The sequence below is a fragment of the Bufo gargarizans genome, chromosome 4 (assembly GCF_014858855.1).
Source record: "Bufo gargarizans isolate SCDJY-AF-19 chromosome 4, ASM1485885v1, whole genome shotgun sequence".
Classification (NCBI taxonomy): domain Eukaryota; kingdom Metazoa; phylum Chordata; class Amphibia; order Anura; family Bufonidae; genus Bufo; species Bufo gargarizans.
Window position 1 is genome coordinate 257,509,605 of NC_058083.1, and position 17,680 is coordinate 257,527,284.

Genomic DNA, 17,680 nt, shown 5'->3' on the forward strand with positions numbered 1-17,680 from the left:
CAAAAATTGAAAAGATTATAGTGGGCCTACACTTATTCAAGGGTATGTTTACATCTGCGCCGAAAGCTCAGGTTGGAGCTTCTGTTTGTTATATACTAAACTAAATGATAGTTTGTTGAAAATATCGGAGAGAAAGGTCTTGCATGCAGGATTTTTTTCTCTGCTAGAAAAAATTAGTCAATGGAATCTATTAGGTTCTGTTCATGCCAGTTATGTGCTGAATCTGGCACGTCCATTATTTTCATTCTTCCACTTCTATAATGGAACAGAAGAACAGAAGATGATGGTGCAGATTTGAACGAGCCCATAACTGGACAAAGGAACAATGGTACAATGCTGCAAAATCGTCTGGACTGGATTGATGAGACTAGAATCTCCCTATTCTGTAGAGATGGCATTAAGTATCTAATGAGAAGACTTGGAGAAGATTTGCCTCTGGATTGCAATTCACTAACACGAGGCACCCAGTTGGTGTTATGATCTGGGGATGTATGACAGCAAAAGGTGTGGACAGAATGTAAATGGGACTGTAAATGCCCCAAAAATATAGAAATAATGAACTTAAACCCAAACTGAAGCCTTGCGCTGCCGATCTTTTCAAAGAAAATGAAGCCTTTACATCCAGACTTAGGCTACTTTCACACTCCATTTAACTCTGACACAATAGAAAACAATGGAGTTCATGACGGATCCGTCTTAGTTTTGTTAAAGATAATACAACCGGATCCGTTCATAATGGATGCAGAAGCGTTTTTTCTGAACCCTGCCGGATCCAGCAAAAACACTAGTGTGAAAGTAGCCTTAGCTCCATGTCATGATGCTGCTGTTTGCAAAGAGTGGTTTCAGGGTAATCATATTACCCTTCTGCTTCAGCGTCTTTGGATCTTTTTCAGGTGTTTCTATGGTATACAATTATAAGCATATCATAACATTTTGATTTGAACTTTTATTGACAAATACTTCAAGTTTATGCAAAGACTGCATGGACTCTTCTTTTTCAAGACTTCTGCAATTTGCCCTGGCATGCTGGAAATCTGTTTCTGGGACAAATCCTAACTTATGGCAACCCGTTGCCTTATCAGTGCTTGGAGTTGATCATAATTTCTGTGTTTTAGTTTGTGCACCCACTTTTTGAGGATTAACCACAGGTTCTCAATGGGATTGATATCTGGGGAGTTCACTGGCCATGTACCTAAAATTTTAATGTTTTGTTCACTGAGCCACTTAGTTATCATTTTTGCCTTGTGGCATGGTGCTTCAACATGCTGGAAAAAACATTTTAAATCACTAAATTACTCCTGGATCATTGGAAAAAGTTGCTACTGGAGGATATTTCAATACCATTCTATATTCATGGCAGCGTTCTTAGGCAAAATTGTGAGCAAGCCCATTCCCTTGGATGAAAAGCAACACCACACATGAATGGTTTCAGGATGCTTTACTGTTGGCATGACACAGGATTCATGGTAGCACTCTCGGATTTACCATTTTCCCAGATGTTCCAAATAGTTTACAAGGGGCTTCATCAAAGAAAACAACTTTACCCCAGTCCTCTGCAATCTAATCCCTGTACTTCCTGCAGAATGTCAGTCTCGTTCACAAATTTGGCAACTAGTGTACAGTATCTATCTATCTACAAGTCACAGAATCTCCACCTATTCTTAACCTTAATTTACTTTCTATTCATTTGTAGTCATCTTTATTTTCTCTAGATATCTTTCTATGTCTGCAGATAGTGCAGTCACTAGCGCTCATATACCTCTGTATGTTCCTTCCTAGCCTAACGCTGCGGTACTGCAGCAGCTCGCTACTACTATAAAATATATTCACCCTTAAAGGGGTATTCTAATGACATACAATGGGCATATCGCTAGGATATGCCCCGATTGTCTGATAGGTGGGACCTGCACCTACAAGGTGAGCTGACCGGGGAGAGCAGTGGCTGGAGGACCCAAGGTTTCTTGGGGTCTGTCCACCACCAAGCACTGCTCCTTGCTACTCCCATACAAGTGAATGGGAGTGCACCGCGCACGCACGGCCCCTGCTCCCATTCATGAGAAAGGCTGTGACTGCAAGCGGTTAGTGCAATAGCCGATACCTTACTTCTCCTCCTGGTCACCACGTCACGCTGCCATCCTCTTTCTCAACTCCTTCCTATATTGTATGTTCGAGCTCACATGGAACTCTAAGTGACATCACTTGAACTGTGGATGCTCAGAGGAGCCAAAATCCAATGTTTATTATTATTATCATATTTTTCACCTCCATTATGATTTGGATGTTTCCCTATTTGAGCTCCTGCTTTATTTGACCTTATAGTCACCTCTCTTGCATCTTTTGACATTGTTTATAGGAGGGGGGGGGGGGGACTTCTACCTCCTGCATCCTCTCCTACTAATTGTCCCTCACTCCCCTCAATTAGGGGGTCAAATCTATTACTTGTCGGTATAGTTATATGAGTTTTATTCTGCATGATTATTTCTGGGGATAGAGGTATACAGGGTGTACAAAAAGAGCCTGACGTAAAAGACAGGGGGAACACCTATAATATATGCAGGAAATATGAGGGTCGTCCCCTATCTAGACACTATAAGGAGAAACATGAAGGACAAGGTAGAGGAACCAGCTTTATGGGATTAGAAATAGAGAGAAGTGATAGGAGAGGGGGAGATAACATTTAAACGATGTCTAAGGGCTGTTTCACACGAGCGGATGCTGTGCGTGGCATCCGCTCCGTGAAAGAGTGCCAAGACCCGATGCAGACTGCAGAGGCACGGAGCGTTAACATGACTGATAATGTTCTTTGACTCTCTGTGACCTCTTTACTACGAAATCACAGTGAGATAAAGTTGTCACTGTGATTTTGTAGTAAAGAGGTCACAGAGAGGCACAGAGCATTATCAGTCATGTTAATGCTCCGTGCCTCTGCAGTCTGCAGAGCAAAAATGAGGTGGATCTTTAATATGCATACATTAATTCCAGTAGGATTTAATGCAGAAATAGAATTGCTTGCTATTGACTAAGAAAGACAGAACAGGCAGTGATGAAGGGAGCCGAATTCTGATGTAAGGTTATAGGAAAGGGTTACGTAAGGTGCCAGGTCAGGCTACATAAGTGAGAGGGAGATTAGCCAAGCCATCTTCCCTGGCGAAGGATAGCTATCTATCCGAAACGCTTTGGATTTTGGCTCCTCTGAGCATCGGTAGTTCCCTAAGTGACGTCACTTAGCGTTCCATGTGAGCACGAACATACAATATAGGAGAGAGTTGAGCGTTCAGCCGGAGCACACTCCAGACAAGTGCACACTTATCTTAAATAAAACAAAGATTTTACATTCCAGTCCGTTGTTACCAGGATTTACCACAGCGATTCCCGAAGGTGAAGTGGGAACAATTCACAGTTCAGTCAATGCGTTCTATGGGACCGCGCGTTCCCTATCCAGTCAGGAGAAAGCCTCTTCAAGCTCAGATCATTCAATTTCATACACATAGGCAAAACGTAAGGTCCCACCAATATTGTTTTCCACCAGATATTCCTGTGGGATATCAGAAAATGCACTGATAGTGAAGCACTGCAATCCAATGCTAAAGATTATACTCACGAGCGCAAATTAACATGCAGGCACATCAAACAAATCCGGAGGCCTCACTCTCCTTGCTTTCCTCTCTTTTATCCAGTGTAGCTGTATAAAATATTTAAATCGCTCCAATACACCGCTTCAAAAAACAGTATAAAATGGATTTATTATACTCACAAGCATAAAAAGGTTACAGGCAATACAATAAAACCAATCCAACGATCCTGCCCGAACCGGGTTTCGCTCCAAGCTTCATCAGGGGCGAATATTGGTGGGACCTGATGTTTTGCCTATGTTTATGAAATTGGATGATCTGAGCTTGAAGACGCTTTCTCCTGATTGGATAGGGAACGCGCGGTCCCATATAACGCATTGCACACTTATCTTACCCTGATGCAAGTATCGGCACCTTAGAGAGGATAGCAGCGTGACATGGTGATCAGGAAGAGAAGTAAGGTATCTGCTATTGCCCCAACCGCTTGCAGTCACAGCTTTTCTCATTTCTGGTATTACAGTTGCAGCATTTCTCATTGCTGAGAGCACATTATAGATAGTGTTGCATCGCGCGGTACCACTTGCAAGAATTAAGGGGGATTATCAGTCAATTATCTATCTAAACAATAAAAGAAAATGTGATCAGCACCCAAAAAATAATCAATGGGTGTAAAAAGGACCAATTCAAAAATCTTCTAAAAAATAAATACAGGAAACTAGGCAGTACACCGGAGCTAGAGCATATAGGGTGACCTGCTTATTCACCAAAAGCAACATTGCAGCCCAAACCCAACAAGGCCTTTTTCATGCTCTTGAGCTTGAGGCCTCATTGAGTTTTGTCTAAAACATAGATCTGGGTGAATAAACTGGTCATCTTATTTTCAGAAACTCTGGGGTGTTGCCTCCTTTTCTCAATCTGTCTATCTATCTAGACAGTCATATACTGTAACAAGTGTGTGACTCTTTCACACTTATGAAGGAAGAATTGGCCCACATTTACTAATGTGAGTGTACTTAGATTTTGCCATAAATTGTTCCAAAAAGTGACACACGTTGATGTGCCTAGGTTTAGAGAAGGTTTGTGAGTCTAGTCTGAAAAGGGGTGTGGCTTAATAAGAAAAGGCATGGCTTCACTGAAAGTAGGGCATGGCGTAAGATGCAATGTCTTTCCATTTAAGCATTAGTTTTGTATTCTTTTCTCAATAAAATGTATGCTACCAATTTTGCAGGTGTGTGTGTGTGTGTGTGTGATTGTCGGGGGGAAGGGTGCCAAAAAGACTTCTTGCATAGGGTCCCATGTAACCTAAGGCCGGTCCTGACTAAGCTGGAGGGAAACTGAAATGGGTGGTTGGGTATATGTGGACAATGTTGAACTGGGGTATCTAGGACCCACCAGCAAAATTGATTCTGGAGGCCCCCTGTAAAACCACACAGTTGAAACAGCAATATGCTACAAGGTGATTGATTATGGGGCCCGGCAGTGACTCTGAGATGGCAGGTCCCTGGAAAAAGAGGATATAGGCCAGTCTGACTCCGTACCTATAAGTCATCTCAGCCACCTGATGCATATACACTCACCTAAAGAATTATTAGGAACACCTGTTCTATTTCTCATTAATGCGATTAGCTAGTCAACCAATCACATGGCAGTTGCTTCAATGCATTTAGGGTTGTGGTCCTGGTCAAGACAATCTCCTGAACTCCAAACTGAATGTCAGAATGGGAAAGAAAGGTGATTTAAGCAATTTTGAGCGTGGCATGGTTGTTGGTGCCAGACGGGCTGGTCTGAGTATTTCACAATCTGCTCAGTTACTGGGATTTTCACTCACAACCATTTCTAGGGTTTACAAAGAATGGTGTGAAAAGGTAAAAGCATTCAGTATGTGGCAGTCCTGTGGGCAAAAATGCCTTGTTGATGCTAGAGGTCAGAGGAGAATGGGCCGACGGATTCAAGTTGATAAAAGAGCAACGTTGACTGAAATAACCACTCGTTACAACCGAGGTATGCAGCAAAGCATTTGTGAAGCCACAACATGCACAACCTTGAGGCGTATGGGCTACAACAGCAGAAGACCCCACCGGGTACCACTCATCTCCACTACAAATAGGAAAAAGAGGCTACAATTTGCACGAGCTCACTAAAATTGGACTGTTGAAGACTGGAAAAATGTTCGAGTCCGAATTTGGCGTAAATAGAATGAGAACATGTATCCATCATGCCTTGTTACCACCGTGCAGGCTGGTGGTGGTGATGTAATGGTGTGGGGGATGTTTTATGGGCACACTTTGGGCCCCTTAGTGCCAATTGGCCATCGTTTAAATGCCACGGGCTACCTGAGCATTGTTTCTGACCATGTCCGTCCCTTCATGACCACCATGTACCCATCCTCTGACGGCTACTTCCAGCAGGATAATGCTCCATGTTACAAAGCTCGAATAATTTCTAATTGGTTTCTTGAACATGACAATGAGTTCACTGTACTAAAATGGCCCCCACAGTCACCAGATCTCAACCCAATAGAGCATCTTTTGGATGTGGTGGAACTGGAGCTTTGTGCCCTGGATGTGCATCCCTCAAATCTCCATCAACTGAAAGATGCTATCCTATCAATATGGGCCAACATTTCTAAAGAATGCTATCAGCACCTTGTTGAATCAATGCCACGTAGAATTAAGGCAGTTCTGAAGGCAAAAGGGGGTCCAACACCGTATTACTATGGTGTTCCTAATAATTCTTTAGGTGAGTGTATATTAATAAACTGGGAAGTCTTTTACATAATTGACACAGTTTTTATATGGTTGGTTGAGATGATATACACTGCCTATCTATATGTATTGCAATCTGATTTGTTTTCTATGGTTTTCACTCCTTTATTCTTGTGAATATATGCACTGTGTGGCGAAACCAACCTGTTTTGGAGGGGGCTGTTTGCCAGCCTCCTGCCCCAGGATTACGGCCCTTTAAGATACTTTTACTAACTTTTAAACCCCTTAACCTCTTCAAGTGAATTTTGGATAGGTTTGTCCCCAAGTTATACTGGTTAAATTGATATAAGTTATATGTATGTACAATGTAAACTCACAAAGTTGTAACAATTTATAAGAAGTGTAACTTTTCAGCGTAGGAGATAGTTGAGCAGATACAGAAATTGACTCCATTATCTCCTAGACAGAGGGGAGGAATATGCTGGGTGTGTTTCTATTGTCCCATTGTGTGTTTAAATGGTGATTTCTGTCCTGTTGTCTCCACATGTATATTGGCGATTTCCCTTTGTCCTGAGAGATAATTGAATTGCTCCTCGGGTGTCTCCAGGGCAGAGAGGAGGAAACCATGATGCATTGTGGGGATGTGTTGTGTCTGTGTATCCTGAATTGCTGCATATCTGTCCTGTGTCACAGTCTCCCTTTTGGTCCCCTAGGGGCGTGTCCACCAGACGGTGACCTGCATAAATATGGGCGGGTAGCCCTCAATAAAGAGTGCCTGTTTTATCCTTCATCATGTTGAGACAGGTGTTTGGATAACTGATCAAAACTGGGGGATTGCTATACGCTGAATATTTGCTATACTCCCCTGGCATAACTACTAGCTCTTGTAAGAGGTGACAGTCCACCTGTCTATCACAGGTTGTTTAATTTCATATTTTCAGAAATTCCACAACACCTTTAAAACCATTATCCCAATAAATGAAGTAAATTAATTTGAAAAGTTGTTGGATACTTAAAATAAATAAATAAATAAATTCCTCAAAACCAAGTGTACTACTTTAAGAAATCTAAGTTTTAGGCTTTGCAATGACCTTCAGAGGCAACGGATTTGATCAATGAAAATGTGTGACAGATCTCGCACATGCTGTGCAAAAAATACAAAGAATATTTCTGAATGAATTAGTAAGTTTTGAGACTGTGATTACTGCAACTTGGTGTTACTGAGAATTGCCCTGCTGATTAGCAAAAACTGCACTTGCCAAATTTTACACCATAATAAATACGTACATGTTTTCCTTATTCAGGAACTTGCGCAGGTTATTGTGATTGTAATTATCAATTCACAGTAGATGCTGCGGTGTTCATATTAGCATCTGAGCTATAGACTTATATAGACACCATGGGGGAGATTTAGCAAAACTGGTGTAATGGAAAACTGGCTGAGCTGGCCTTAGCAGCCAATCAGATTCCACCTTTATTTTTTCAAAGCTCCTTTGGAAAATGAAAACTAGAATCTGGTTGCTATAATCAACTAAGCCAGTTCTACTTTACACCAGCTTTGATAATTCTTCCCCCTATATATTATATACCCCGTGTAAAAACTTTTGGTTGTCTTTTGGTTCAGTTCAGTTTTGCGAAAAAAAAAATTTTTTTTGGGCTTGGAGCCAAATTGATTCTACCTGAACCAAAGTGGCTGTGTTCATATTAGTATCTGGGGTACAGACTAGGGATCGACCGATATTGATTTTTTAGGGCCGATACCGATAATTTGTGAACTTTCAGGCCGATAGCCGATAATTTATACCGATATTCTGGGAATTTTCATTTTTGAAGAAAAAATAAATAAAAATTCCTACACAAATCTGCTGAAAATTAATGTTTATTGTTAATGTGTAGTTTTTTTTTTTGTAAATCTTTCTTTTTCATTTATACTTAATATTTTGGTGTTTTATTTTTATTTTTTTAGTTTTTTTTTTACTAACTGTCACGGCCATGGCTATGACCGTGACTCCTTAACCGCATGCGTCTGCCTGCGGTTTAGTTTGGGTTTAAACCACAGGTGAGGGCCGCTGGTGTGTGGCCTAACTTGTGGTTGCCGCGGGCAACTAGTTGTCTCATGTGTATGTGTCAGCAGCAGCCTGAGCGGTGCTAGGCAGCTTGCTGCAGTGGCATGCGGTTGCACCTAACAACCTTTCTGTTGGGTGCGTGTGTATGTATGCACTGTTTGTCTGTGTGCACTCTGTGTAGTATGTGTGGTGTGCACTGACCCTTCCCTTCACTGTGGTTGTCCGTGGCAACGTTTGGTCGTTGTTGTACATGTGGTGGCAGTGTCTCGGCCTTCGGGCTGACTCCCAGGACATCAGTGCCACCCATTTCGTTGCCTGCGGCAACAGCCACAGTGTGTGTTAGTTAGTTGGACACTTTCCCTTTAATGTGTGTTTCCCTTCTCTGGTGCTGGAAGGGTTAACTCCCTTCCCAGTGTGTGTGTGTCACTCGGTGTGTCCGACTGTGGAGTGTGGCTTCTTGGCCTATAAAGCCTCACTGTTTTCCCAGGTCTGTAGGTTGCTTCAGCCATGCTTTTCTGGAGCAGTCTCCTGTATTTTCTACCTGCCAGTGAGAGCCACCCCTGTGGTCATAACCATTATGTCACATTTACGTTTATGTCCAGTTATGTGTGATGTCTATTTGATGTTTCCTTGTGATTTTGTGCAGCTATGGATCTGGGTCCCTGTGTGTGGATGCGTTGTGATCTTCACCTTGCCAGCACAGGGATCCAGTCAGCAAGGCTGTGGCAGGTAGGTGGAACTCCTTATTCACCTGCCATATCCATAGAGCTGTTTATGTTCCCCCTTTTCCAGCAGCTTGGCCATTGAGACTCCTGCTCCTCCGTTCCTAGGAGGAGTAGGTTGTCTTACACTGACTCCTAGCTAGGGACCGGACGGAGGGTAAGTCAGGGCTCCTAGGTTCCTGCGCATGGGTCCTCCTACCTTTAAGGTCGGCCCATGCAGGTAGGAGTTAGGGTCAGGTTAGGGACGCTATAGGAGGTGACCTGCTCCCTAATCCTGTTGTCCTGGCCGAGCAGCCATAACATCATCTGGCATCGCACGGCTGAGGATTTTCCCCCATCCTCAGCCGTGACAGTATGACCACAGAGGCTTCTCACGTGGCCTCCCTCGAAAGAGGGTGAAGCATGTACCGCCGTCTGCGGAAGGGGTACATGCGCGCTCTTCGGAGGGAGAGCGTTCTGGGGGTTTCGCCTTTGACGGCACGGTGAGTGGCGTTCCCCGCCATCCCTTCACCGTTGCCTCGTTTGGCGTCCCCCTGATTTTATTGCACGGTGGTGTTTCTTTGGTGTGCGGTATGCATACCTTCGAAAGAGGGTGCAGCATGCAGTGCCATCTGCTTGTGGCCTGCATGCACGTTCTCCGGAGGGAGACCGTTAAGGGGGATCACCGTTTACGGCACGGTTGGTGGCTTTTCCCCGCCACCTTACCTTCCGTGTCCGTGATCCCTCGTCCCTCTCCATGTTCCCATCTCTGGTCGTTTGCTGTCAGCACTCCGTTAGTGGTCCGGCTGCGTGCTGGTTAGGAGTGTCTGCTGGCAGCGACTGGAGTGGGGACGTGAGTGGAGAGTCCCCTCGTCCACTCTCAGTGGTTCCATTCCCATGTCGCTGTGTCGGGCTGCAGGCCTCGCTGGACTGGCTGAGTGTGTGCTGGGAGAGGATGCAGCTGCCAGCGACTTCCTGGGAACCATGTCCTGTGAGTGGACGTTCCCTTCTCCTATCCCCTGGTATTAGTCTCTCACCAGTTTTCTTTTTTTTTTCCGGTGGAGGGGCTTTGAGGGGTGGGAGTGTCATGACCGTGACTCCTTAACCGCATGCGGTTGCCTGCGGTTTAGTTTGGGTTTAAACCACAGGTGAGGGCCGTTGGTGTGTGGCCTAACTTGTGGTTGCCGCGGGCAACTAGTTGTCTCATGTGTATGTGTCAGCAGCAGCCTGAGCGGTGCTAGGCAGCTTGCTGCAGTGGCATGCGGTTGCACCTAGCAACCTTTCTGTTAGGTGCGTGTGTATGTATGCACTGTTTGTCTGTGTGCACTCTGTGTAGTATGTGTGGTGTGCACTGACCCTTCCCTTCACTGTGGTTGTCCGTGGCAACATTTGGTCGTTGTTGTACATGTGGTGGCAGTGTCTCGGCCTTCGGGCTGACTCCCAGGACATGAGTGCCACCCATGTCGTTGCCTGCTGCAACAGCCACAGTGTGTGTTAATTAGTTGGACACTTTCCCTTTAATGTGTGTTTCCCTTCTCTGGTGCTGGAAGGGTTAACTCCCTTCCCAGTGTGTGTGTCACTGGGTGTGTCCGACTGTGGAGTGTGGCTTCTTGGCCTATAAAGCCTCACTGTTTTCCCAGGTCTGGATGTTGCTTCAGCCATGCTTTGCTGGAGCAGCCTCCTGTATTTTCTACCTGCCAGTGAGAGCCACCCCTGTGGTCATAACCATTATGTCACATTTAAGTAGGTTTATGTTCAGTTATGTGTGATGTCTATTTGATGTTTCCTTGTGATTTTGTGCAGCTATGGATCTGGGTCCCTGTGTGTGGATGCGTTGTGATCTTCACCTTGCCAGCACAGGGATCCAGTCAGCAAGGCTGTGGCAGGTAGGTGGAACTCCTTGTTCACCTGCCATATCCATAGAGCTGTTTATGTTCCCCCTTTTCCAGCAGCTTGGCTATTGAGACTCCTGCTCCTCCGTGCCTAGGAGGAGTAGGTTGTCTTACCCTGACTCCTAGCTAGGGACCGGACGGAGGGTAAGTCAGGGCTCCTAGGTTCCTGCGCATGGGTCCTCCTACCCTTAAGGTCGGCCCATGCAGGTAGGAGTTAGGGTCAGGTTAGGGACGCTGTAGGAGGTGACCTGCTCCCTAATCCTGTTGTCCTGGCCGAGCAGCCATACCATCATCTGGCATCGCACGGCTGAGGATTTTCCCCCATCCTCAGCCGTGACAATAACTTTTAGCCCCCTTAGGGACTATAACCCTTGTCCTATTCACCCTGATAGAGATCTATCAGGGTGAATAGGAGCTCACACTGTCCCTGCTGCTCTGTGATTTGTGCACAGAGCAGCATGGAGCTTACTATGACAGCCAGGGCTTCAATAGCGTCCTGGCTGCCATGGTAACCGATCGGAGCCCCAGCATTACACTGATCAGAGGAGCAGGGGAGAGGGGATCCTGTGGAGGGGCGCACTGCGCCACCAATGTTTTTAATACTGGGGTGGGGGGCGCACTGCGCCACCAATGCTTAATACTGGGGGGCTTGGGGGGGGGTCGCACTGCGCCACCAATGCTTAATACTGGCGGGGCTTGGGGGGGCGCACTGCGCCACCAATGTCTAATACTGGGGTTGGGGGGGCGGAACTGCACCACCAATGTCTAATACTTGGCTAGGGGGGGCGCACTGCGCCACCAATGAAGCTTAATCTCTCATTTATTCATATACAGGAGGCGGGAGCTGGCTGCAGAATCACATAGCCGGCTCCCGACCTCTATGAGCAATAGCTGCGATCCGCGGCACCTGAGGGGTTAACTACCGCAGATCGCAGCTATTGCTCATAGAGGTCAGGAGCCGGCTATGTGATTCTGAAGCCAGCTCCCGCCTCCTGTATATGAATAAATGAGAAATTAAGCTTCATTGGTGGCGCAGTGGCCACAGCCCCTCCCCTTCTCTTCTCCTCCCTCCTCTCATTGGCGGCAGCAGCAGCACAGGGGGAGGAGACACTGCTTCCTTCTCCCCTGTGCTGCTAAGGGGAACACGGAGAGCGCTGACAGCAGCGCGATCTGTGTTCCCCATACGCTATCGGAATATCGGCAAAATAGATACCGATAGCGTTCAAAATCCTCAATATCGGTCGATAATATCGGTAAATCCGATAATTGGTCGATCCCTAGTACAGACCTACAGTATATAGACACTATATATTATATACACTGTGTAAAAACTTTTGATTGTCTTTCATTGGGTGGAATTTCCAAGTTACTAATTGTGACAGTATCATCCGTGTCACCGCCTAGTATTCCCTTCTTCCCTTGAAATAGAACAGCCAAATAATCTGCAGAGCAATAAATCGCTATTATCGCTAGTATCACTGGTATCGCTAAATAAGTCCATACATGAGCCAAAGCTGAATGCTGGAACAAGACTTTACTGGAAGCAACACAGGCATTCAAAACTACACTTTCCTTTTTGCCCTGCTCCCATGCAAGGGAGACACCCACAACCAATATACATTAACCAATAACACAAAGGTTACAACCCACATAACATCCTCCACTCTGCCTGTGATATAATTATCGTACACCATGGTTAACATAATTATCACAGGCAGGAACATACACAATATACAATGTCCCACCCTTTATAGTACACATAGACATTTAACATCCCAAAATGGCACGAATTAGACCAGGGGTTCAAAAGTTAGTAAAAGTCTCTTTGGCCTGGCTGTACTCATGGCTTTTCTGCCTAAAACCGGTCCTACACAGTCTTTTGTCCTGGAGACAACTGAGAAGTGATCCACTTATCTCCCAGGGACAGAGGCCAGACTCCATTAGCCACATGGTAGCAAAAGACAGCAAAATACATGAACTTATATAACTATGCAGCTATTACATAAAACAGGTACATTCAACATGGGACCGTAATCACATGGTAAGAGGCAGGCAAGTAGTCCTCTCCAAGTACTTGTGGCAAACTCAAAAGAGGGGAATTTGTCACACTAATAGTATAAAATATATTTGGTACAGAGCCAGCCAAATGGCATGGCAAAAAATCATATTTAGCATGGCTGGATCTTAAGGTTCCAAGAAGAGCTTCAACATGCAACAAGAAGAAATGGGAGCGAGACAAAACATTTTTTGAGCATTCAATTTAGTGAAAACAACGAATAAACTGAAACAGGCTGTTTTTCAGCTGACCAAACGTTTAGGACCACACCTCCCAAAAAAAACTAAACCCCCCAAAACAGAAATCCAACTTCCAAACATGAACTCAGTAATGAGTAGCTCCGCCGTTATTGTTGATCACTTCAAAAATTTGTTTCGGCATGCTTGATGCAAGCGTTTCCATGAGGTGAGTGGGAACATTTCTCCAAGTGGTGAAGACGGCCACACAAAGGCCATCTACTGTCTGGAACTGTTGTCCATTTTTGTAAACTACCCTTGCCATCCATCCCCAAAGGTTCTCAATTAGATTTAGAGCAGGGGAACACGCATGATGGGCCAAAAGAGTGATGTTATTCTCCTGGAAGCAGTCCCTTGTCCTGCGGGCATTGTGTACTGTAGCGTTGTCATGTTGAAAAACCCAGTCGTTATCACACAGACGAGGGCCCTCAGTCATGAGGAATGCTCTCTGCACTTCCTGAAGCACCATTGTTCCACTTTTGAAGCGCGATGATGTCATTATCATCGCGACGCCTGACTCCGGCAGCACACAGCAGGGACACAGGCTGGAAAAGGCTTGCATCGCTGCTGAGCTGATGGAGGTAAGTATTCGTTTTTTTGTTTTTTTTTTCCCTCTTTGCGGGGGGGGGGGGGGGCTGGCACTATGGGGGGGAGAGCTGGCACTATGGGGGGGGGGAGCTGGCACTATGGGGGAAGGAACTAGCACTATGGAGGGGCACTATGGGGGAACTAGCACTATGAGGGGGCACTATAGGGGGAGCTGGCACTATAGGGGGAGCTGGCACTATAGGGGGGGGCTGGCACTATGGGGGGAGATCTGGCACTATGGGGCAGCTGACACTATAGAGGGAGCTGACACTATAGAGGGAGCTGGCACTATGGGGGGGAGCTGGCACTATGGGGGGGAGATCTGGCACTATGGGGGGGCACTATAGGGACAGCTGGCACTATAGGGGGAGCTGACACTATAGAGGGAGCTGGCACTATGGGGGGAGATCTGGCACTATGGGGGAACTAGCACTATGGGGGGGGGGCACTATAGGGACAGCTGGCACTATAGGGGGAGCTGACACTATAGAGGGAGCTGGCACTATAGGGGGGCTGGCACTATGGGGGGGCTGGCACTATGGGGGAGCTGGCACTATAGGGGGAGCTGGCACTATAGGGGGAGCTGGCACTATGGGGGGGGCTGGCACTATGGGGGGGAGCTGGCACTATGGGGGGGAGCTGGCACTATGGGGGGGAGCTGGCACTATGGGGGGGGAGCTGGCATTATGGGGGGGCACCATGGGGGAGAGGAGCACTATGGGGGTATCTGTGGGCTTTTTTTTTTTATTATTGGCACATTCTGGGGGCACTATAGGGGAGAGCAGCACTATGGGGCATCTGGTGTTACTATAGGAGCATTATTTGGGGGCACTATGGGGAAGTGGGGGCTCTAAAGTGGTCTTTTGTATTGGAACATTATGGGGGGCACTGGCATTTGGTGGCACTAAGGGGGCATTTTTTACTGGCACATTATGGGAGGCACTATAGGGGAGAGCGGCACTATGGGGGAGTGGAGCACTATTGAGGCATATGGTGGCACTAAGAAGGGGCATTTTTTTACTGGCACATTGTGGGGGAGGAGCACTATAGGGGCATCTGCTGGGGGCACTAAGGGGCATTTTTTTACTGGCATATTATGGGGGACACTATGGGGAAGGGGGAGAGGAGCAGTATGAGGGCATTTACTGGGGCACTATATAGGGGTATTTTATACTGGCATACATTATGGGGACATTAGCTCAACTGTGGGCACTAAGTGGGGGTATTTCATGTACTGTCATATTATAGGGAAAATTAGTACCACTAGGGGGTATTATGGGGAGCTTTACTACTACGATGAGGAACATGATTACTAGGGCACTATAGTAGTATTCGCAGGGGGACTGTTTCTGCAGTATAGTATTGGGGGTGGCAGGAAACTAATGTCTGTTTTCTCAATCTCTGCAGAGACGGGAGATGGCAGAAAAATCATCATGGCGGTCTGGTCTGAATGGAGAAGATGAGGAAAGAGAACGTCTACATCAAAGGTGACATCACTGGATGTAAGAGGTATGTGGCGCTATGTAGGAGAGGAGATGCCCCTTATGAACCACTGATCACCCCATATAGACTCCCTGATCACCCCCCTGTAAGGCTCCATTCAGAGGTCCGTATGATTTTTACGGATCCACTGATACATGGATCGGATCCGCAAAACACATGCGGATGTCTGAATGTTTTGTAATAAATATTATTGAAAACATTGAAAAAAGTTTGTGCATGTTTTCTTAACTTTCTTGGGGGGGGGGGGGGGGGTGGGGGGGGGGGTGCCAAACAAAGGGTTCGCCCCGGGTGCCAAATGCTCTAGGTACGCCCCTGCACAGTAGTGATGGAAAAGTTGTTTCAAGGGGACTAACACCTGGACTGTGGCATGCCGGAGGGGGATCCATGGCAAAACTCCCATGGAAAATTACATAGTTGACGCAGAGTTGGATTTTAATCCATAAAGGGCATAAATCACCTAACAATCCTACATTTTTTTGAACGTGGTTTAAAACATCCAGTGTGTGTATACGAACTGGTATGATGTTGTATCGATCAGGTAGTGTAAGGGTTACGCCCGCTTCACAGACATTGACAGACCAAACTCCCCTTTTAATGCACCGCAAACAGTCTATTTGCCCAACCGTAAACTCCCCATTTGCACAAGGTTGGATACCAAGCTAGCCATGTTCCGTTGATGTCATTGAAGGTTTCTTCCTCCACCCAGGCACGTACAACACCAAGGGTTCCCGAAAGGTGAATTGAATTGATTTTCCTAATGGGGAGATGGTTAAAAAAAACGCTGGCTCCCACCCCTTTGTTTGAATCCATGGTCACTGTGTCTGCGCCGTGCAATTTACTGTCACACCCGATATGAGTGGTATTTTCTGTAGTTCTCTTCTCATCAGTTTAATCCCTGTTACGTCCCCAATCTGGGGTCCATTTATTGAATTGATTTTTCGAACGGGAAGATGGTTAAAAAAACGCTGGCTCCCTTCCCCTTTGTTTGAATCTACGGTCACTGCGTCTGCGCCGTGCAATTTACTGTCACGCCCGATATGAGTGGTATTTTCTGTAGTTCTCTTCTCATCAGTTTAATCCCTGTTACGTCCCATATCAGGGATTGCCTTTTGCGAAAAAAAATTTAGGCCGGGTACCTTCGACTGCCTTCACAGTGACAGACCAAACTCTGATACACCAAGCTGAATTGATTTTAGGAACCGGGAGATGGAAAAAGCAGCTTGGTCGGTCCTCTTACTCCCAAGTTGGGGCACTGCGCATGCACGGAGCAATGTGCTGTGACACCCTGACCCTATATGAGTGGTGTCTTAACTAGTACTATTCCTATCAGTTTAATCCCTGTTACGTCCCCTATCCGGGGACGTGTGTCAAATTGATTAACCATTGTCGAATTAACAAACAATTACGACATCCTGAAATAATTTAGTTCTGAGCTTTGTACTTGATTTGTATTAGAATTGATGGGGATTTTTTTTAAAATTGTCTGCATTATTTGTAATAAACTATTAAGAGACTTTATTATGATTTTTTTATTTTATGTATTAAAAACCCATACAACTTAAAAAAAGAAAAGAAAATTAATGTTTTTATATCACAGAGAAATAATATAAATTGAATTTAATTTTATCTGCAAGGTATTGTCTGTGACTAGGGATGAGCGAACTCGAACTGTATAGTTCGGGTTCGTACCGAATTTTGGGGTGTCCGTGACACGGACCCGAACCCGGACATTTTCGTAAAAGTCCGGGTTCGGGTTCGGTGTTCGTCGCTTTCTTCGCGCTTTTGTGACGCTTTCTTGGCGCTTTTTGAAAGGCTGCAAAGCAGCCAATCAACAAGCGTCATACTACTTGCCCCAAGAGGCCATCACAGCCATGCCTACTATTGGCATGGCTGTGATTGGCCAGAGCACCATGTGACCCAGCCTCTATTTAAGCTGGAGTCACATAGCGCCGCCCGTCACTCTGCTCTGATTAGCGTAGGGAGAGGTTGCGGCTGCGACAGTAGGGCGAGATTAGGCAGATTAACTCCTCCAAAGGACTTGATTAACTGATCGATCTGCAGCTGTGGATCATTGAGCTGCTGATCCTCAATTGCTCACTGTTTTTAGGCTGCACAGACCGTTTGTCAGTCTCATTTTTCTGGGGTGATCGGCGGCCATTTTGTGTCTTGTGGTGCGCCAGCACAAGCTGCGACCAAGTGCATTTAACCCTCAATGGTGTGGTTGTTTTTTGGCTAAAGCCTACATCAGGGTGAAGCTGTGACACCAAGTGCATTTAACCAGCAATAGTCTGTTCATTTTTTGGCCATATACAAAATCAGGGGCAAGCTGCGCCTGTCACCAAGTGCATTTAACCCTCAATG